This window comes from Podarcis vaucheri (assembly GCF_965113315.1).
Source record: "Podarcis vaucheri genome assembly, chromosome: 12".
Taxonomy (NCBI): Eukaryota; Metazoa; Chordata; class Lepidosauria; order Squamata; family Lacertidae; genus Podarcis; species Podarcis vaucheri.
Window position 1 is genome coordinate 44742968 of NC_138750.1, and position 19910 is coordinate 44762877.

The 19910-nt window shown below is 44.3% G+C and overlaps 1 protein-coding gene and 1 long non-coding RNA gene across 5 annotated transcripts in view; one reads left to right on the top strand and one right to left on the bottom strand.

The window, feature by feature from the left end:
- Positions 1-19910, bottom strand: part of LOC309515731 — a 606047-nt gene that overhangs the window by 426635 nt on the left and 159502 nt on the right. The gene's annotated exons all lie outside the window — the stretch shown is intronic.
- Positions 1-19910, top strand: part of JCAD (junctional cadherin 5 associated) — a 76000-nt gene that overhangs the window by 18413 nt on the left and 37677 nt on the right. The window contains exon 1 of one of the 4 annotated variants that reach the window (XM_082193739.1): positions 16466-16641. The exons of the other annotated variants lie outside the window; for them this stretch is intronic. The gene's annotated coding sequence lies outside the window, so the exon portion shown is untranslated. Of the gene's footprint in view, positions 1-16465; positions 16642-19910 lie in introns of those variants that run through there. 4 annotated transcript variants of the gene reach the window in all.

Here is a 19910-nt window from a genome sequence, read left to right on the forward strand (position 1 = left end):
TAATGAATTACTCACTAAAATTACTCACTAAAAGAGTGATTGCGTCCTGTAAAAATGAAAACTTGGTTAATAGGTGTGTGTGTGTGTGTGTGTGTGTGTATGAGAGAGAGGGGGGGGGAGGGAGGTGGATGCAGGATTCTCCTCCCCCACACGGAGCAAAGAATTAGTCAGGATAACATCTACCCACAAAACTGCTGTTACTTTAGCTGCATAACTTAACACAGAACTAACTTTGGAAAGTTACTTAAATGAATATTTGGAGCCCATGAAAATAAAGCATGTTGCTATGCAGAGTGATAACAAGTTGAAGAGGATTGTGGGTTTTTTTTTTAATGGCTTTTTGAAAGTGCACCAGTTATTTGGTCAGATGCCAAAGACACAATTTGTTAAAAGTTACTTAGAGGGACAAAGCGCTTTTCATAGTTAAAAATGCTTTCAAAACAAGGGCTAATTTCTCTCTCTCTCTGTGTGTGTGTGTGTGTTACCAAAATAGCACCCACAGATGCAAATACACCTGCATAGGCCGTCCATAGTGCCCAAAGGGCCCTCCTGCTGCTGATAATAAGCTCTAGAGAAGCACTCTGTTGCAGCCAACAGAAGATGTTGAGGAAGCATTTATCCAGTTTGCAAAAGTGCTCACCATCCCAGAAAGGTTGATGACCGCTGGGCTAACAGGCATTACTTTTACTGAGATTAAATAAAACTTACTCCCATATCTGTATACCTGGACAATGGACTGTACTGATAACTGGTAACAAGATTGTTTGCTCCTGAGCCAACAGAGATGTGTGATTATTCCGTGTCGCTTTCTGAGTTCGCTATTTCAATAGTTGCCTAGTGGGTCAACGTGGCATTGCCAATTCACATATATACCCACCTGTACAGAGATGGAAACACCTGTATCTGCATATGCCTTTGAATCTACCTACTGTCTAGTAGTTTGAACCCTGTAATTTCTCTTCTCACCTCCACTCTACTTCGCAACTGAGCCACCTCACCAGAACTTATTTTCCAAGGAGCAGTCTGTCATGTGCTCTGCTTACATTTATCAGTTTGGGCTTTAAATAATCTGGGGTCAACTGACCTTTCTCAGACCCAAATGACCCCAATCAGTTAACCAGCACCAAAGCAAAAAAACCCCCACAAAACCCTGAGGTTAATTTCCACCATATGAAAGTTGGCTGGAGAAGGGTGTAGCAGATGGACCTATTGACCCTTCGCAGATTAATTTACCTGCTGCTGCAGGATCACCCACACATTATGAATATTTATATTTCCCCCCACCCATTTGTTACCCTACCTCTCCCAAAAAAACCTCCGTTCAGCTTACCATAACTGACATCCTAAAAACATGCATACTAAGCTGTCAAAAACTCATAAGAGCAACAAGCAGTCAAAACAGAAACAGATTGCAAAGAAAGAATTAGTCATATGTGAGAATCATATTTAACCTACAGCCTTCAGCAGACTGTGGCATTAAAAATGAAGCAAATTTAAAATGAGCACAATTGAAACTACATTCCATCCATCTCAATCCAGTTTTTTTGCTTGGAATCAAATCTTCTTTCTAGTTGCAGACAATGATTCTCGTTCCCACTACCCTTTCTTAGGAAATGGGCCCCCTGTGCTCATTTAGAAGTGCAGTTAAGAGAGTGATAAAACAAGGAGGTCTGGACTGTGGATGAACTGTTGATTGGCCTGCACAGCAGGATCTTAGTTCTGTCACTGCTTGGCATCACTTGTCCATGGAGGAAGATTAGTCAAAGGTTGCAAAGAGCAAAAGGAATCCTACACGGAGCTTCCTTATCCTTCTTGCTTTGATAGGCCTGTGTGCTTTGTGGAAGGACTCCCTGGGGGAAGAATTCCCGCCTTAGCTGGCCTCTTATATCAGCACATTTTGGTCCGTAGTATCACTTTCTGTGTTATTTCTGTTGAACAATCTTTGATACCTCCAACAATTATTTTGTTTTGTTCACCTTCAAAGTTCACTTCCCTGGAAAGAAGGGAATCACATTACAGCAAGGAAAGCTAAAGTAAACTTAACTGAGCTTTTCCAACTGCTGCTCATTTTGAAACTGAATTGGAGGTGGCGAAATAAATGGAAGACCACCAAGACTCTTGTATTCTGTATAGACTTCTTCACTGTATTTTGATAATCAAAAGCAGTGAATAGGAAACAAAAACAAATCAATGTTTGTAACAATGCAAAACAAATGTACAAAATATTATGTGGCCAATGAAACAGAGGTTGTGGTCTTCACGCCATGCACTTACATGCTTGCTTGTTCACGCTTAGCCATGGTTTGGCTTAGCATTGTGTGCAAATTGGGCCAATGACTCTCTGATCTCAGGTGCATAATTGTCCAGTCCATGAGTCCCAAGTTTCCAACACATGATGGATTGGATGTTATTTTGCTCATGCATTGGCAACTCCTGTGAATGAAAAAATGCACTTGAGATAATGTGTGATCCAAATTTGAAGCTTAAGCAAGCAGGTCAGACCAAAGACAATGAAAACCCTTTGGACTGAGGGCCAAAGTAAATGGTTGGAGATTCATGGTCAGCCCTCCAACCTCTCTTTTTTTAAAAAGGAATTTTCCTAAAGACACAAATAGCAGGTGAAGGTTAGGACTTGGGGGGGGGGGAGACTGTTCATAGCTTTTGAACATCTTTTCAAATGTGACTCTGACAGGTATGAACTAAATGGGTCAAGGGGACACATTTGTAAAGCCTTTGAAGGCATTGGACATATTCTGCAGAGCAAACCTGGAGTTGCCATTGAGTGTACACTTAACAAGGAGCTGCAGCCAACTGGAGATCCCCCATATATTTTTGTCATACTAGGTGTGTACATCTATACATCTATACATCTATACATCTATACATACAATGTACACACATTGTGTGTGTACTCTATACAGTACATCTTATGCATATACTTTACATGTAAAGTGTGAAATGGTCCTTATCAAATGCCTTAAGCATTTTCTTCAAAGTCTAGAATAATTTAGGATTATCTCACTTGTATAGGTGGTATTGACTGTGTCCACACTGGGCATTTACTGTGAAATTAGTATGCTTTATTCATCCATTTTTATGGGGCATCTGCACAATATCCTGAACAAAACATTACCCTTTCATGTTTTCTCTGTTCAGTTGCTGTTTCATTCTAGAGCTAAGAAAAGCTTACCTTCCCCTTTTTTTAACGATGTGGAATAGTAGTGCAATTTCCCCAGGCCTATTGCCCTGCTTTTCTACCCAGGATAGATTGCTCTTGCCATTTGCTTCTCTTTGGTCTGCCTCTTCTCTCTAGGAAACTTCCTTTTCCACATGCACTGCCATTATACCTGTTCTCTCTTCCCCACTCCCAAAGTTCAGCTGTGGTGGAGGGCAGGGGGAATCATGACTGGAAGTGCATGAAAGGAAGTTCACCCACACTTAATGGCCACAATGAAAATTGTCCCCTTCCAATAGTTAGGACTTGGGGGAACGGGACTGCTCATTTATCTACAGAGTGCTAGAAGGCTGCTATTCTACTTCCAGCTTAAAGCAGAACATCAATGATTGGGTGCTGCTAAATCTCCCATATACAGTTGCTCTGCCCACACACTATGTAAGGAAGATTTGCAGAGTTCAGTGACTGTTCAGCTCCAGATGTGTATTATCTCATCACATACATATGCTGTAAAGGGGGGGGGGGGAATGTTTGAGCCAGAATATTCCTTCTCAACTGAAGAGGCATGACTGGTACCACCAGTTTGTGCTGACATGAGTAATAACCTACCCAACCATCTCCCATATCAAGCTGTGGGAGGGACTGAGAAGAAAAAGCGCTCCAGGTAGAAACCTAGCTAGAGCCCACTCATCCGGCATGCCACTTATGTAATGGATCCCCATGCAGATGTACCAGCTCCTCTGAGTCTGCTTAAATTCCTACTGATATGTGGATCGTATGCTTTATGGTTGCAAAGGGGTGTAACTGTGTGTTCCTCCCTTCGTCAGCTGCCAGTCCAACCTGGTCAGGGATATGGCAGGAGGGACTGGTGAATCTTCCATTCCACGTGCACGGGGACTATGCCAACATAAAGTGGGGGAAGTCCTGCCTCTTCCATGTTGGCATAATCTGAAAAGGTCAGCTGGAGGTGGAAGGAAGTGAGCAACATTAAACCAAACCCTCTAGCCAGTGGATAACCACGGAGAAGGCTTACTAGAAGGAGCCAAGAGAAGGGATTGCAACTTAGTGCCATGTTAACTCCTTGCCCTTTCTCCCATCAGTTCCTTGGACCTCCAGAAGTCTTTTCCAGAGGCTTTTGCTAGCTGGCTGCTGTCATTACATAGGACTTGGGCTCTCCTGCAGCAGATGGCCATCTTTGAAATGCAACTCTAATCTTTCTGTGTCTAAGTCAGGGGAGGGAGGATGATTTAAAGGCCAAAGAAGTGTACTGGCGTGGGGTGCTTGGGGAAGCACTGTGACTCTGTGGTAGAGCCCATGCTCTACATGCAAAGGAGCCCAGGTTGAATCCTCAACATCTCTAAGTAGGGCTGGGAACAACCCCTGCCTGAATCCCTGGAGGGCCACTGCAAAGGCTTTGCACTTAGAAAAAGTAAAAGTGGGGGGGGGGAATCAAATATAAATAGTGGAAGTATACAAAAAACAACAACATTATTTTCCATCTTCTTGTAGGTTTCATTTCATTTTGAAAAACACAATTTTATTTGATGGTTTGTTATTGTTTATATTTTGAATTAGATCTATATATGGGGGCACCAAAATCTTTTAAGTGCATAGGGCCTCTAAAGGTCTTAATCCGACCCTGCCTATGTGATCTGACTTACTAAACCCTAATGCTTCAAAAGGTTGCTCGTTATATTTTTGTCATATTTTTGTTGTCCCATTTTGGAACGTTTGCAAACTAAAAGTGGCAGTTTAACCCTCATCATGCATGTTAACCTACCGTACCTCTTCCTCTGGTCAGCTTATTTGAGTGAGTTTGTATCTGATAACAGTTTCTTTATTTGGCATACAGGGGTCTGGCAAATAGCACCTCAGGAGGTGACATTATCATCCCAGCTGTGAAATAACAGGCAGCACCCTTCCTTGTCCCTGTTTTACTACACCACTGGTCCACAAGCACTTATTCCACAATAAATATATTCTTATTCCTTCATGCAGAGTTTCAAAGATGTCCTTTATCCTCAAGATATGCCTTCAATTGGTCTGTTCTAGTCTCTCATTATGCAACAGTCCATTTTCAAGAGAAGGTTAATTGCTACGTTTTTCTTATTTTATTTTCATTTTGCCAGCAGCACATTCCTTAGTGCCTTTCCTTATTAACCTTCAAGATTAAGCTGTAGGTGATTATGTGCTTTCCATGTGGAAATGCTGTTCTCTTTTGGCTAAAAGACTGGGAGCTGGTTCAAATGGCTTGTAAATGCCACCTCAGTGTGAGCTTGGCTAATAAACAGTTGCAACTGTATAAAGGATGGATAGGGTTTTACAAAATGCAGACCTAGCTGAATGTCTGGAGATCATTACTGAGCAAGAAGAGGCCTGTTGGCCCTTCTTTCTTAGAAAGTGTGACATGTAAGCCTTCCTGAGCCGCTTGGAAAAAGAGTGGGATATAAATGAAAAAAATAAAATAAACCTAATTGATGGGTAGAATTTTCCAAGCTTACCACTCACTCAGCAGAATCCCATTGTGTCCTAAACTAGATACTGTATGGTGTTCTGTAGATGCAGTTAATGTGCAGTTTGTTTTAGAAAACATGAATAGCAGTTGTGGGGTCACAGGGGGCTGATAGGGAAAGTTTACCTCTCTTTTCCCCTCTGCCTTGGTCATGATGTAAACCAGGGGTCAGCAAGGTTTACTTTGCCTGGACTGGTTCACTCCAGCGGAGATCCCTCTGTGGGCTGGATTGCGTGTGTGTGTGTGTGAGCGCACGCACGATTTCTGGTGCCACGGAAGCGAGTCGCTGTGCTGTGCTGGTTTAGCGCAGTGTGTGGGGACTTGCTGAGCGGGTGGCTTGGTTTGGGGGCGGCTCATGGGCTGGTTAAACGATCCCCGTGGGCCGCTTGTGGCCCATGGGCCTTAGGTTGCCGACCCCTGATGTAAACTGTAGTAAAAATAGTTATATCCAGCTAGATGATGACATCAGAAAGGGGAGGCTTTGTTTTGGAGTTACATTAGTTGGAATACGGATCTTGAACAAGTCAGACCTGTAACAGGTCTCTTAATACGGGGGGGGGGGGTGTCTCCCTGAAGCTGCTCTTTCTGTTGGCAGGGAAGCCTGCAGTTTGGTTCCAGTAATGGAGATGGATGAAACAAATGCATTTCAAAGGAAACAAATTCATTTTAAGTTCACATGTTCAGATGCAAGTCATTAAGTGATGTGCAGGCTTGGAGGCAGTAAGTCCTATTCTGTGTCCAAATTCTCTGTCTGTGCAGCACAGCATCATATTCATCCTTCTCACCATGCTGTAGTAAACCTTCCATCATAAGCTGTATTGATTTGCAGAGATGATCTTGAAAAAGATGAGCCTATTGGAAAAGTTGAGATAATCTGAAAGTATCCAGCCTTCAGGGAACAGAGTAATAGTAATAACATAGAAAAAAACCTCCTCTTACCTAGCAGCTCTGACTTAGTACTATTCCAATTAGATGCTGTGTAGTGCGTTCTAGAGACCACTGGAAGGTGAAATCCCTGCAGGGAAGGATTTGTGAGATTCTGCAGGAAATTGGTATTACATGTAATTGTTTCCTGCTGAGAAAGATCTAAGAGAAAGTTGAAGAAAAGCTGCTAGGCTTTTCAGCAATCACCTCTTGAATATAGATTGAAAATGAGTTTCACTCCCTGCGTACCTACCATAGGGGCCCCAAAGTATATTTTGCTAGAATAATGCCTCATTACGTAATACGGGTGAACTGCAAAATAGTTTACCCTGTAAGTCAGAAGTCTACTGCATCTCCAATAAGCAAGGTGTTGGTTAACATTAGCTAGGATGACCTGCTGCTTGAACTATATGCCTGGAAATAAAGGGACAAAATTGAACTTGAAAAACAAGCCCTGGTTACAACTTTCAGAGGGGTAGCCCTGTGGCTCTAAGGTGTAAAAAAAAAGACAAACAGTTGTTAGAGCTGGCCCCAAAATGTTTTGATTCCTGAAATGAAGGGTGAGCTCACTATTCCTATATATGCTGGATGGACAGGTACCATCAGAGCACTGCAAATGGCTGAGGGGTTCAGCAGGGAACAAAGAATTGTGTGTGTGTGTGTGTGTGTGTGTGTGTGTGTGTGTGAATGTTGCCACCACTGTCCAGCATCATCTACGTAAGGTAGCCGCCTGCCTCTGCCTAATGGTAGGGACAGCCCTGTAATAAGTTTTGGTGGCTTAGTGCCCACTTCAACAGATGCACAATGTTATCCTTGTTTGACATATACACATGCCTAAATCCTAGGGGTGTGCAGCAGCTTTGGAAGGGTCCCAAATGCCAAGTTGAAGTAGGGAGCCTCAGAAGGAATATTGGGCTTGTCTGAGATGAAGCAGGATCTGTACTAGGTGCCCGAAGTCAGAGTGGGGACTCCACTCCCAGTGGCCTTGTTGGCAGCTCAGGTGCCAAAGAAGTCAGCACTATTCTCCCCATAGGCAACTGAAGCTTGCCAAATCCTTCTAATGAGCATGGAAAATAAGTCATAGGTGAGATTTTTAACTGGGCACTTTCTTGCTCTGCCTCTCAACCAGTGTGCTGCAATGAACATTTGACCTGCAGAACAAATAATAATCCTTTGCAATATACTCTTTGAAATGAGAAGACATGGACATTGCCTTGAGTTTCATGGTGACAGACGAAAGGCAGGATATAAATCCTGTATAATAAAAGTAAAAACAATGGTGCCTAGTTCTAGATACACTGCAAAAAGATGCTACTTGCAATCAACTTAAATTCCCAGCTAAAAACTTTCAGTTTAGCCCAAATGCACAGCTGTCTTCTCTCCATTGAGTGCTGCTGGCTTACAGTGCAATCCTATCCATGTCTACTCAGAAGTAAGTCCTATTGAATTCACCGTGTCTTACTCCCAGGCAAGCAGAGTTAGGACTGCAGCCTTATTACTCAGTTCCTTCTTTCATCTGTTTGGCTGCTCATGGGTTTCTGCAGAGCCATTTTAACCAGACATATCCTGGGGTGCACTGTTTCCACATCTCCCTCTAGATTTGCAAAAGTAGGCCATTGCCAGCCAGCTGCTGGTTAGGGTGCCCCTCCTTGTTGAACACAGGCTCTGTATTATTTATCTACCCAGGCAACTGTTCCAAACTCAAAGGCTTTGAACTCAACAAAACAGGGGAAAGTAGCAGATCACTGCTGTAATTATTGCAAACAAAAAACAGAATTTTAAAAATGTACCGTAATTATTATTCCTTTTACAATGTGCCTCACTTTCTTGCTTCCAACTGGTGCCAGATTTATGTCCTTAGATCTCCAAGAAAATTGCTACTTGGACTTTGTTCACTTGGACACTAAGATGCATTTGCTCTCCAGAGCGAGTTTGCTGGCTCCACAGCTCCTGGTAATTTTAGGAGGAATGATGGTCCCTTAGAAACAGGGACGGTAATACCACAGTAGTACAGCAGCCGGCTGCAGGAAATAAACTGTATAACAAGTACAGAGGACCACAAGGCTCTTTAATCTTCAACACTGCTCTTTGTCATGCTACTCATTATTCTGTTTCCCTGTTGTTTGCATGCGTGTGCATATTTTAAAGCAAGGACACACATTTATATGCTGGCTGCGAAAGAAGGCGATGGGCCTGAGCATGACTACACAAGATAGGGGAGAATTTCCTTCCCTCCCAACCTCATGCTCACATTGTTCATTAAACTGCAACTGCATTGTCCTAAGGACAGATTGATTCTAAATGGAAATGATGTGGTTTCTGAAATGTGCTCACCCACCATTTCATAGAATCATACCATTGAAGGGACCCCAAGGGGCATCTAATCCAACCCCCCTGCAATGCAGGAATCACAACTAAAGAATGCTTGTCCAATGGCCATCCAGTCTCTCCAATGAAGGAGAGTCCACCACCTTCTGAGGTAGACTGTTCCACTGTCAACCTGCTCTTATTCCTGATGTTTAGTCAGAGTCTACTTTCTTGCAGTTTGAATCCATCACTTTGGGTCCTCTGGAGTAACAGAAAACAATCTTGCTCCTCCTTCCATGTGACAGCCCTTCATATATTTGAAGATGACTATCATTGATCTCTTTGAGGGGGGGCTTTCTTTTTTGAAATAAGTTTATTTATTTGTTTTCCAGATTACAGTTTTATAATCACATATCCAACATACAACATAAAGAGAAGATTCCATAGAATCTCCTGGACTTCCCTCCTCCCCTTTGTGGGTCCTATTATTAATCATTTCCTCCTGCATCTTTTATAATAATCCAAATCTTTTACATCTTCATTATATCCAAAATCCACCACTAAACTACAAGTGTTATTCCATTCCTACTAACAATTTTAACTGTTTACAATGGTTTTTAAGATAAATTATAAATTTCCCCCATTCTTTATTAAAATTTTGGTCTTCCTGATTTCTGATTCTTCCAGTCATTTTTGCCATTTCAGCATAATCCATCAACTTAATCTACCATTCTTCTCTGGTCAGGACTTTTATCTTCTTTCCATATCGTATAATCTCTTTGTCTTCTCTTCTCCAGGCAAAACATACCCAACTCCCTCAACCGTTCCTCATAAGGTTTGGTTTCCAGACCCTTTATCATCTTGGCCACCTCCTCTGCACATCTATATGAATTGGTATTGAGGTTCTAACAAAGGTTCTGTTAGATGCTTTTTAATCTCCTCACATCTTCTCACAGTCAGCTCACACATTTGCCACAAATGTAGAGTATTCACTTGTGCTATCTGCACGTAGGACCCAGGCTTGAGTGTTGAGTAATCTAGTGATGGCAGATCTAATGAAAGAACTGCATGTGCGAATGAGCCCTGAGCTGCGTAATGACCCAGGCTTTTTCTCGAGTCTGGAGTGCATTTATGGAGGCTGCACTGAAAGATCCCCAGACTGCATGACCTAATGAATAAAGCACATTGTTCACAGAGGGTCTCACCAGAGGCAAAACTTTGAAAAGTGCAAGAGTCACTGTTTTGTGGACCTCTAACTGCTTTATCATATGGTCAGAGAAACCTGGCAGTTCTCATATGGCAGCATATGAACTCATTTGAAAGATTTCTGTCAGATCACCCAAACAGATAGTCAAGTTCTAGCTGAGAGGCATGGCCAGTAGAACAAACGAATTCCCTGCATGAATTTCTCAACCATTCATTCCTTTGTGAGGCTCACATAAAGGGAAATTATTTGTTTCTCCCCTATTCAATGTACTGAGAAAGTCTCTGACTTAGGCAGAGTTCAGTAAAACTGGCAGCCCTCTTGAATGCCACATAACATTATCCAAGCTCAAACTACTAACTGAGCATCAAGCGCAAAAGCAGTTGAGTTGTCTATAGTAATCACACACAGTCCTTTGCCTGTACTTCAACCATGCTAGAATTTATTGATCTAGGGCAGGGTGGGGGAACCTGTGGTCTTCCAGCTGCTGGAACTTACCCTAGTGTAAGCCTGGAAAATGGGTGGTTGAAGGTGGGGATGGGCAAATGCTGGATCTTAACTTTCTTCAGCTTATTCATGTGACCTGGCAACCTGGCAGAACTTGTGCCCGTGAAACGCTAAAGGTAAAGGGACCCCTGACCGTTAGGTCCAGTCGCGGATGACTCTGTGGTTGTGGCACTCATCTCGCTTTACTGGCCAAGGGACCTGGCATACAGCTTCCAGGTCATGTGGCCAGCATGAATAAGCCACTTCTGGCGAACCAGAGCAGCACACGGAAATGCCGTTTACCTTTCCGCCGGAGCGGTACCTATTTATCTACTTGCACTTTGACATGCTTTCGAACTGCTAGGTTGGCAGGTGGTGTAATTCAACTCTATTTCAAAGGGTTATTTCCCCTTTGCAAAGCTTAGGCTGGCTCAGCTGGCAGTAGCCTCACTCCTGAATGGGGTTTGGATCTGGGTTACTTTATGCTGGCTAAACTTAAGGAAGCGTAACTTATGCTGGCTTCCCATACAGGCAACTACCCATTTATGTACATACAAGACATGGGCAACAGTGCATCACCGCAAACAAAAAGGGGTGAAAATGTCTGTAAAAGAGTGTGAAAATTGGAAAAATTGCACACAAACAGCATCTAGCAATTCCACGAGCCTTTGCAAGTGAAATCCCAGGAGCCCTTGCACTGACCTTTGAGGCCTGTGGAGAGTTCGAGTTTGAGCAACAAGGTTTGGAGGGAGCGATTGTGTGCTTGCAGGCTTTTTCACTGGTGCTCCCAAGATACATGACTTCACTTAAATGCGTGATACCTCTGAATGTAACCCCCGTGTAAATGGGGAGTTGCCTGTATTTAGGATTGCTCCCTAACAGAGGTACGAATTTATTATGGGCAGGCAGGTCAGGAACAATTTTGTAGCCTTGTAACTTTTGTTGACTTACTAGCAAGGATCTTTTTTGGCTCATCCCTTCTTAGGAATTCTCTACTTCCTGACTGCAAAAAGAGGACAACTCATATATTTTGTTTAATTCAGAAAACAATCCTAAGCATATGTAATTGACTTGCAATTGACCTCTTCTTAAAGTTATCTGTTCCATCTTTACTGATGTATGGTGGGCCTGAGTACTTTCCCTGAACCCCTCTTTGATCTAGCAGGTCAGCATTTGCAAAGCTTATCTTAATTACCCATCCCCTTGTTGTAGTCTCAAGAAAGACTCCCCAAAGAAGCTTAGGGAGCAGCTGAGATGAAGCAAGAACAAATTAATGACCATTTGATAAGATTCATAAAGGGCAGAGAGATAGATCATCCATTTATCTGGCAGCCAAATGTATAGAGTAAATAAGTATGCTCTTTGCCTCTGTATTATCTCAGATGTCATGCTTTCTTTGGATTAGCACAGAGGTGAAGAGAAGTAACAACAGCACCAGTTCTGCTTTATCTCTCTATGGGATTTGAATTGAAGTCTGATGCCCTATCAGTTAAGGGATGTGTTTGTCTATGTGTTTGCTGCCCTTCTATAGCTACAGATTATCTTCTATTTTGCGTGGAAAGTTGGATACCTATTTTAGAAGGAGTTTCCTGCCCTGTCTTCTATGCTACAGCCGCATATCCCCTCCCCCCCAAAAAAATCTGGAGGCTCAGGAGACCCTCCTATACAATGTTTGATCGGGTGTGGGGAGCCGTGAGGTGAAGGAAAGGATGTTGTTAGCTAAAAGTTGAAGCAAAAGTGTGAGTTTATGTCTAAAGGCCTTGGATAGAACAAACACCATTAGATGTACTGCTGGATAAGTGTTTCATGGCTCTTACATTTGTTTAAAAAACAATACAAATTGTGTGTGTGTGTATGTGTTTTAACAAAAGCTTCCCAACTCCTCTTCTTGGCCATGTGTGACCAGGAGAAGGCTAGACTTGTTCACATTGCACAATTGTGGTTTAGTGCTGCATCCAAACACTTCCTATGTTTATCTCACTGTTTTATGCATAGAATTACAGCCTTTGTCCCAGGCCAAACCAGTATTCCTTCTAGGATTACGAAAGAGATTCATAGGCTGCTCTGGAGTAGATGACCTGAGGACTGCACCTGCTAGCATCATGTGTGAGGTACAGTGAATAAGCCTGTGTGATATGTCAAGGAGCACACTGGCAAAAAGGATTGCTTGCTTGGCTTCCTTCCTTGCCTCCCACAAGCCCTCCTGCTCTTCATGCGAAAGAATGTTTAGGAAGCTGTTAAAACTGTTAAGAAATTTAATCACCACATGACCAAGGTCAAAAATGCTGTGAAAAAGGAAGCAAAGAGCTAGTAAAAAAAAGAAGAAAAGAGGCAACTCCCCCTCTTTCCAGATTGTTGTGGTAAAGCACTGGGTGCTCCTCTGCTTTAGATAAAATACAGGGGTGCATATTTTTTCTAAACAGGTGGCTAGCCATCCTGGGGCATTTTTCCCTGGGAAGGCTAATTGTGACTTTGTTTTTGAATAGCGCCTGTTGAACATGTAATATATTGCAGCTCTAAGATCTTCTGTGTAGGATAAGAGGAGAAACAGAGCTGCACATTTAATCTGCATATGTGATGAGTTAGTTATGGTCGCGCCTTCAGGTATTTGGCAGTTTCGAGATATGCTCTGAAATGCAAACCAGGCCTCAAGGGCTTTAGAGAAAACAGTGTAAAAATGAGAGAGAGTTTTGAATGAAAAATTAACACACATATTAACTTCTGCAAAGTGAAACCAGCTGGCAGCTGCTAAAGTCTGCTCGTGTCATTGAGGCTGCAATCCCACACCTACTTCCTTGGGAGTAAGCCTCATTGAGCTCAGTGAGACTTACTTACAAGTAGACACGTGTAGGATTGCACCCTCAGCAAACTGTGGTACCCAGATTTCTTTGGGGAAAAGCATGGCTGTTAAAGCAGTATAATGTTGCTGCAAATGTATGGGATGCATGTGACCTACGGTATCATAATCTAAAACACGCATGAGATGTAAAGGACAGGGGAAGAAATAGGGAGTGGGTTCTGTCTTCTAAAGGCAGAGGAAAATCACTGACCCTGGTCAAGCAAAGCTGAGGATGGGGCAACATCTGCCAATCTAGGTGCCTGTGCTTTGGGGAATAATCACTTGCAGCCAGGCCTTGAGCCCCCTGAAGACAACAGTATCACCCATCTTGGTTTTCAGCAGACACAGCACTTCACTTACCACAACATGACTCATCAAAAGTAATATGTGATAAGGGGACACAATGTGAAGGGGAGATATAGTTTAATCTCTCATCATCTCACACCATAAAAAGCACAGACTGAAGCTCCCATGCATAAGCAAAGTGGTGTGTTTTTTCCCCAATAGGCCACTGCTGCCATTCTCCAGAGCATTCCTTTATTAGAGAATAATCTTAGATTTTCGCTCCCCTTGTAAGAGTAAATAATGGCCGTCCATCCCATTTTTCCACAGACAGCTTTGCCCCTTCTCCCGTTCTTCTGCTTGCCGGGAAGGTTTGCTAACCTTCTTTGTTATTGTCACATTCACACATGACATTTAAAACCCTCTTATACTACTGAAACAGCCATCGCTTTCCCTCAAAGAATTCAGGAAACTGTTGCTTTTAAAGGGTGCTGAGAGTTGTGAGGAGGCCCAAACATCACCTGGCATGGTGGGGAAAGTTTCACCTAATAATTTTCTGTGTCACACTCTTGTTAAATGGCAAAAAACCCGAATCAGTCTAAAAAATGTAATGCTTTATATTAACGCCCAACATGTTTAACCTTCCAGATGAACCCTAACCCCCAGATTCCCAGCCTTCATTTTTCAGAATGAGTAAGTTAATTGCATTTTTAGAACCTGAGATATGCAACAAAATGTACAGGTGTTATTCTTTGCAAAATAAAAAATAAAAAAGCTTGCTCCCTCCTTTCAGTGTTTTTCTTTGCCTCCCGCCCCACAGTGACAATAATTCCTGTGGATGCCTGTATTCCTCTCCTGGTACAAGTATTATGCTTTCTTCTTGAACAAATAACTCTTCTATGCATTTTGAATGAAGCAAAGTCAGTATGCCTGAGCTGACAGGGACCCTGAAGAACATGGTTCTTGCTCTGCATAGATAAGACAAGTGCAAGGTGGAAGGTAGAGACTCCATTCATAGGAAATGAATCCATAATAAGCAGGATATTAAAAGATATGGGGAAACATGCGACCACAGTAGGAAGGGATGGAGCGGTCCATTTCTCTTTTCAACAGTGGCCATCCAGATGCTTTAAGGAAGCTGAGAATCATGATCTGAAGCAACACCCCCCCCCTTAGTCTGAAGTGGTACAACCTGGGCACAGGTTTACCATGTCAATGGTTACATGGTCATGGTATCTTCATATAGCATTAAAACCAAGGGGTGGGGAGGAACAGCCCCAGGATTTCCCTCCCTAAGCAAGAGTGACTTCATCTGCTGAAGTACCTGGTAATCAACAGGCCCCCCTTGCTGTAAATGAGGTGATAGTGAGACTTTCAAGTTTGTTTTTGTGACTCATCATCCAGTGCCTCTTTTGGGATGATATTGTGGCCCATATAGAGGCAAAAGAAGCACAAGCGCTGTGCAGCGTGAATATTTTAAGCACCAGGGTGGGTTGCCTTAATTTTTCGTGGCATGCATTTTGGAACAAGGATTCTCAAGCTGTGTCCTGAAAGAGGTGTGGGAGGGAGGCTCTTACGGCACATGGCTTGAGAATCTCTGTTCTAGAGAAGTGGGAGAAGTCCCTGAGGAAGTTTACTGATATTATCAAAAGTTCTTTTGCTGCACACTCCTTTGCTTGGTGGCATTGGAAGCTGCCTGAGATTGAGTGAGATTGTTGGTCCTTCCAGTTTAGTACCCTAGCAGTGGCTCTCCAGGGTTTCAGATGGGGGTCTCTCTCCCAGTCCTCCCCAGAGATGTAATGGATTGAACATAATGCACTGAGTCATGGTCCTCCCTTTGGTGTCTTGCTCAGAAGTAATTTCCACTGTGTTCTATAGAGCTTTCCCCCTACTGGTGCAACGCTAACCTGCATAGGCTTGGGATTACAGTTGTTCCATCTCAACAGGTCCTTCCAAATTTGCCTTAATTTTGCTTTACGTTTAGAGCCAGTGTGGTGTACAGGTTAGAGTGTTGGACTAGGTCAGGACCTGGCAGACCAGGGTTCAAATCCCAGCCATGTTGGGGACCTTGGAGCAGTCACAGACTTTCAGCCTAGCCCTCCCCCACAGGGTTGTTGTGAGGATAAAATGGGGAGGAAGAGAACTATTCATGCCACCTAGAGCAGCTCCTTGGAGGAAAGGTGAGCTCTAAGTGTAGTCATAAGAAGATTGTGTGTCCTTTCTGAGGATGCTCGTGGGTATGGAGGGTTGAGAGGGGTGTGTGAGCATGTCTAGAAACTAGACTGCTGTACAGAGGTAAAATTTACATGTGTAAATGTACAAGTGTGCCTCTGGCCCCGCTGACCGCCAGCTTGTGGCCCGCAGGAAAGTTACCCAGAAGAAGACAGTGCTGCTCTACGTTCCTCACCTCTAGCTGGACCACCAAAAACCTGACCAAGCTGTCACCGAAAGTTTATGTGTCTTATCCCTGCTAAACAACAAGGATGCAACTTTCCAAAGATTTCATGGTGTGCTTTGTTTTTTGTTTAAAAGCCACGGTGATGTCTTTGTGGCTCTCTCTGTGTGTGTTGACAAACAGTGCGCTGAGAGAATGCTACCGCCCGGTTCTGTGGGTTTGCCAAAGAGGCTGCTTTCCTTTTTCAAGCCGAAGCGAACTTAAGGAAGCCCACAAGGTGTTCAGGAAGGAGGAGGCGGAGGCGGCTTGCAGAACTTGCAGGGAGAGCTGCTCGCTCCCTTCAAAGCCAGCCGAGCGCTGGAGAGGAGAGGAAGGGAAGGGAAGGGGGGCGAGGCATCTCTCTCTCTCTCTCTCTCTCCCCACCCGGCCTGCTCCCTCCGCACCGCTCCCTCCTTGCGGGGCTCCGTCCCGAGCGCAGAGCGCACCGAGGCCACCATGGGGGCGGATGAGCCCCAGGGTAAGTCGCCGGCCGGCCGAGCGGCTGCTTTTCTCTTTCTCTCTCTCCCGTCCATCACCTCCTCTGGACTATTGCGGTGCCTTGTGCTGGAAATCTGCCTCGGGGGAAGAGAAGAGACCTCTCCCCCCCCCCACCTCCGCCCTCCTTTTCCAAGCCTGCCTGGCTGTCACGTAGCCGTGCGATTCTAGACTGGGGCGCCTCAAAAGTTTCGGCCGTCTTTCCCCAGCCGATTTTTGTGTTTGTGCGTGGGGGGGGGGGGTGTCGTTTCCGCCTGCCTTTCCCTTCTCGCCATCTCTCAGCCCCCTCCCTCTATGGAGATAGACGGAGGGTGCGGTCGCCGACTGCACGTGCTGGCAGCCAGGACGGTGGTAGCCCGGCAGATCTCGGCGCGGCGCTGCCCGGGCTGGGCTGGACTGGAAGGGTGCGGAGTAGGGGATAGGAATAACAACTCCGCTCCAAATCTGGAGGCCAGATACTCTCTTCTCACGCTCTGCAAAGTGTCTCACTCAGAGTTTTATTTGTGTGTGTTTGGGGAGGGAAATTATCTAATTGTTGCCCCATTTCACTCCCCCGCCCCCACTTTTGGGGGAAGGAGGGTAGAATGAAAGCGGTGGCTTTGCACCTGAGAAGGTCTTAGCCCTGGAGCAGGTTTCCGCTATCCAGCTGATGAGTAAGGAGGCTTGGTTTGAGCATGTGCAAAGTGCCGTTCTTTTGCATCTCTCTCTCTCTCTCTCGGGGTGGGGGGCACGAAATGTACTTCTGCATCTTATCTACCGGTACCTGCTCCCTCTCCTTCAGTTTGTGGGAGAAGCACATAGAAATCTTAGATGATTTTAAGTTTACCTCCCACACCCTTCCAGGAATCAGGGCTGCCCTTCACTCCCTCCCTCCACCCCTCCCTTCATTTCATCCTCACAACAACCCTGTGAGGTAGAAGATGTGTGTCACCCAGGGAGCTTCTTGTCCCACTGTGCACCCCACACTTAATATTAAGCCGCACCAGTGGAATGAAAGGAAATCCCTGAGAAGTTTTGGTGGGTTTCTGTTTTACACAGGGCTGGATTTAGGGTTAGACATCTTAACTGAGTGGTGCCTGTGGTGCCCTGCTTGGAAGGCAATGGATGCCATGGACTAGCTGCTTGGCTATAGTAACTCAGTACAGAAACAATAGCATTTCTATATGGTCTGAAGAACAGTGGCGTAGCGTGGGTTGTCAGCACCCGGGGCAAGGCAAGTAATTTGTGCCCCCTAACCCGTGGATTTGCGCCCCTAACCCGTGGATTTGCGCCCCCTAACCCCCAGATGTTGCGGCCGGCCCCCCCTGCACCCCCCACGCTACACCACTGCTGAAGAAATGCAGATTTGCAGATTCCTTGTCTTACAGGACAAGAGGAAAATCATGCCTGCAAATTGTGTGATGAAATGGGCTATCAGTGCAATAATGAAAAAAGGTATTCCGGGCTTGAACTTGGTGCCCTCCAGACTGCAGGCTGAAGTTGTAGTCCAAAATATTGGGTAAATGGAGAATCGTTGGGCTCTGAAGAAGATTGTTTTCTAAATGCATATTAAATGTCAGTTTCTGAGCACCACTCTGAGATTCCCTGCTCCTGTTTGTTTTATGTGTAAGTTGAATCTTCCATGGAGATCAGGTGTGCTGAAAGAATGCAGTCCATTCTCCCAAATAACAAGTACCTAGCAAATATCATTCTTGGTACAATTCAGAAACAAAATGTTTTCACCTATGGTAAAAAGGGGAGCTTTAATATCAGTGAAAATGTTTTGTTTCTCAATGTTTATATCTAAATAGTTAAGATATTTGTCATACTGAACAGTGATTTAAGATTGAGGACTTGAGTCAGAATTTGTAAGGGCTCTTCTAGATCCTAAGAGCTCAGATTGAAAAGTACAAGGAGGTGAAGGAGAGTGCCTCTGACCATATGCAGAGTGGCCTCTCCTGGGCTACAGGTGAGTGTGTAGCCAGCTCATAAGCAGCAGGTAAAAGAGGGCAAAGCTTTTTATCTGGTTGAATCCTGACACCATTTTCTGTACACTGTTTTAAGTGTAAAGAAATAAAAGGAGAAAGGAGAAAAAAGTGAGATGCAGTTTGCTTTCCTTTAGCAAATTACATAAACGTATGACGTACCCCATCCACCTGGCCATGCAGTCTGCATGTGCCTTCAGACCACTGGCCCATCTTGCTGTCTGTATTGTCTGGCAGCAGCTCTCCCAGGTTTCCGAGAGGGGAAATTCCCAGCCCTACCTGAAGAAACCAGGGATTGAACCTGGGACCTTCTGCTGAGTTAAGCCTCTTTCCCATCACTAATATAGTTTATAGACGCCATGTAATATTCCCAGGCCCCTTTCTCAAAGTTTTGGATTAGTTCGTGTGCTCTTAAAATCCTCTTGAACTGGGACATGTGATACTTCTGGTGCTCACAGAGTGATAGGCATTAAGTCTTAGGGATCTAACACTTAAATTAAAGCATGCAAAATTCTCTGCCAGGATCCTGCTGCCTTTGCATCCCTGGGGTGTTTATTGTTCCCCAGCTAAAGCTCTGTCCAGAGCTATACACTATAAATATATTGAATTAAATGCTTGTTGAAGACTGCAGTGAACTCCAGGTCTCCCATTCTCTGCACCGCTCTTCCAAGATATAATCAATTTCAGCCATAAAATGCCACACACTTGTCTGCTATTTTAGGCGCATTTAGTTTATAATAGTCAGCAATGTTGACACAGTCAGCTTTAGTTGAGAGAAAATATGCAGCTTTGAACAAGTATAGGTAGGGTTTTAAAACTTCATAGCCTACGGAAAGAGTTTAATGAAAAGTATGGTTCCTTCAGTAAATGCTGTAAGTTGGTTTGGGGTGGACTGGGGGGGGCGTTGTTTCATCATCATTTAATAACCCCCTTTAAGACTGTTCATTTCTGGGTCAGTCTTGGACAAATTGGTGCAGAAAGATACACCTCATTCCACCCCAAGACTTGGTGATGGGAATGAGTGGGAGGTTCTTCACGATGCAGATTCCAAGCATATGGGGCACTAATCCAGAGCAGGCCCACAATGTGGGGGGCAAAAGGGTTCAAGCCGCCCTGCCCCACAGGCATAGATCCCCATCTCGCTTGGCTTCCTGTGCCTTTAGTTTGTTGCTTAAAAGCTGTTCCTGCAGTTGCTAATTGTGCAGATGTTGCCAATAGTGGATGGAGTGGTGGGGCAGGGGGAGGTTAGTGCAGTGCAAACAGACAGACCAGTAAGAGCGTCTGATGG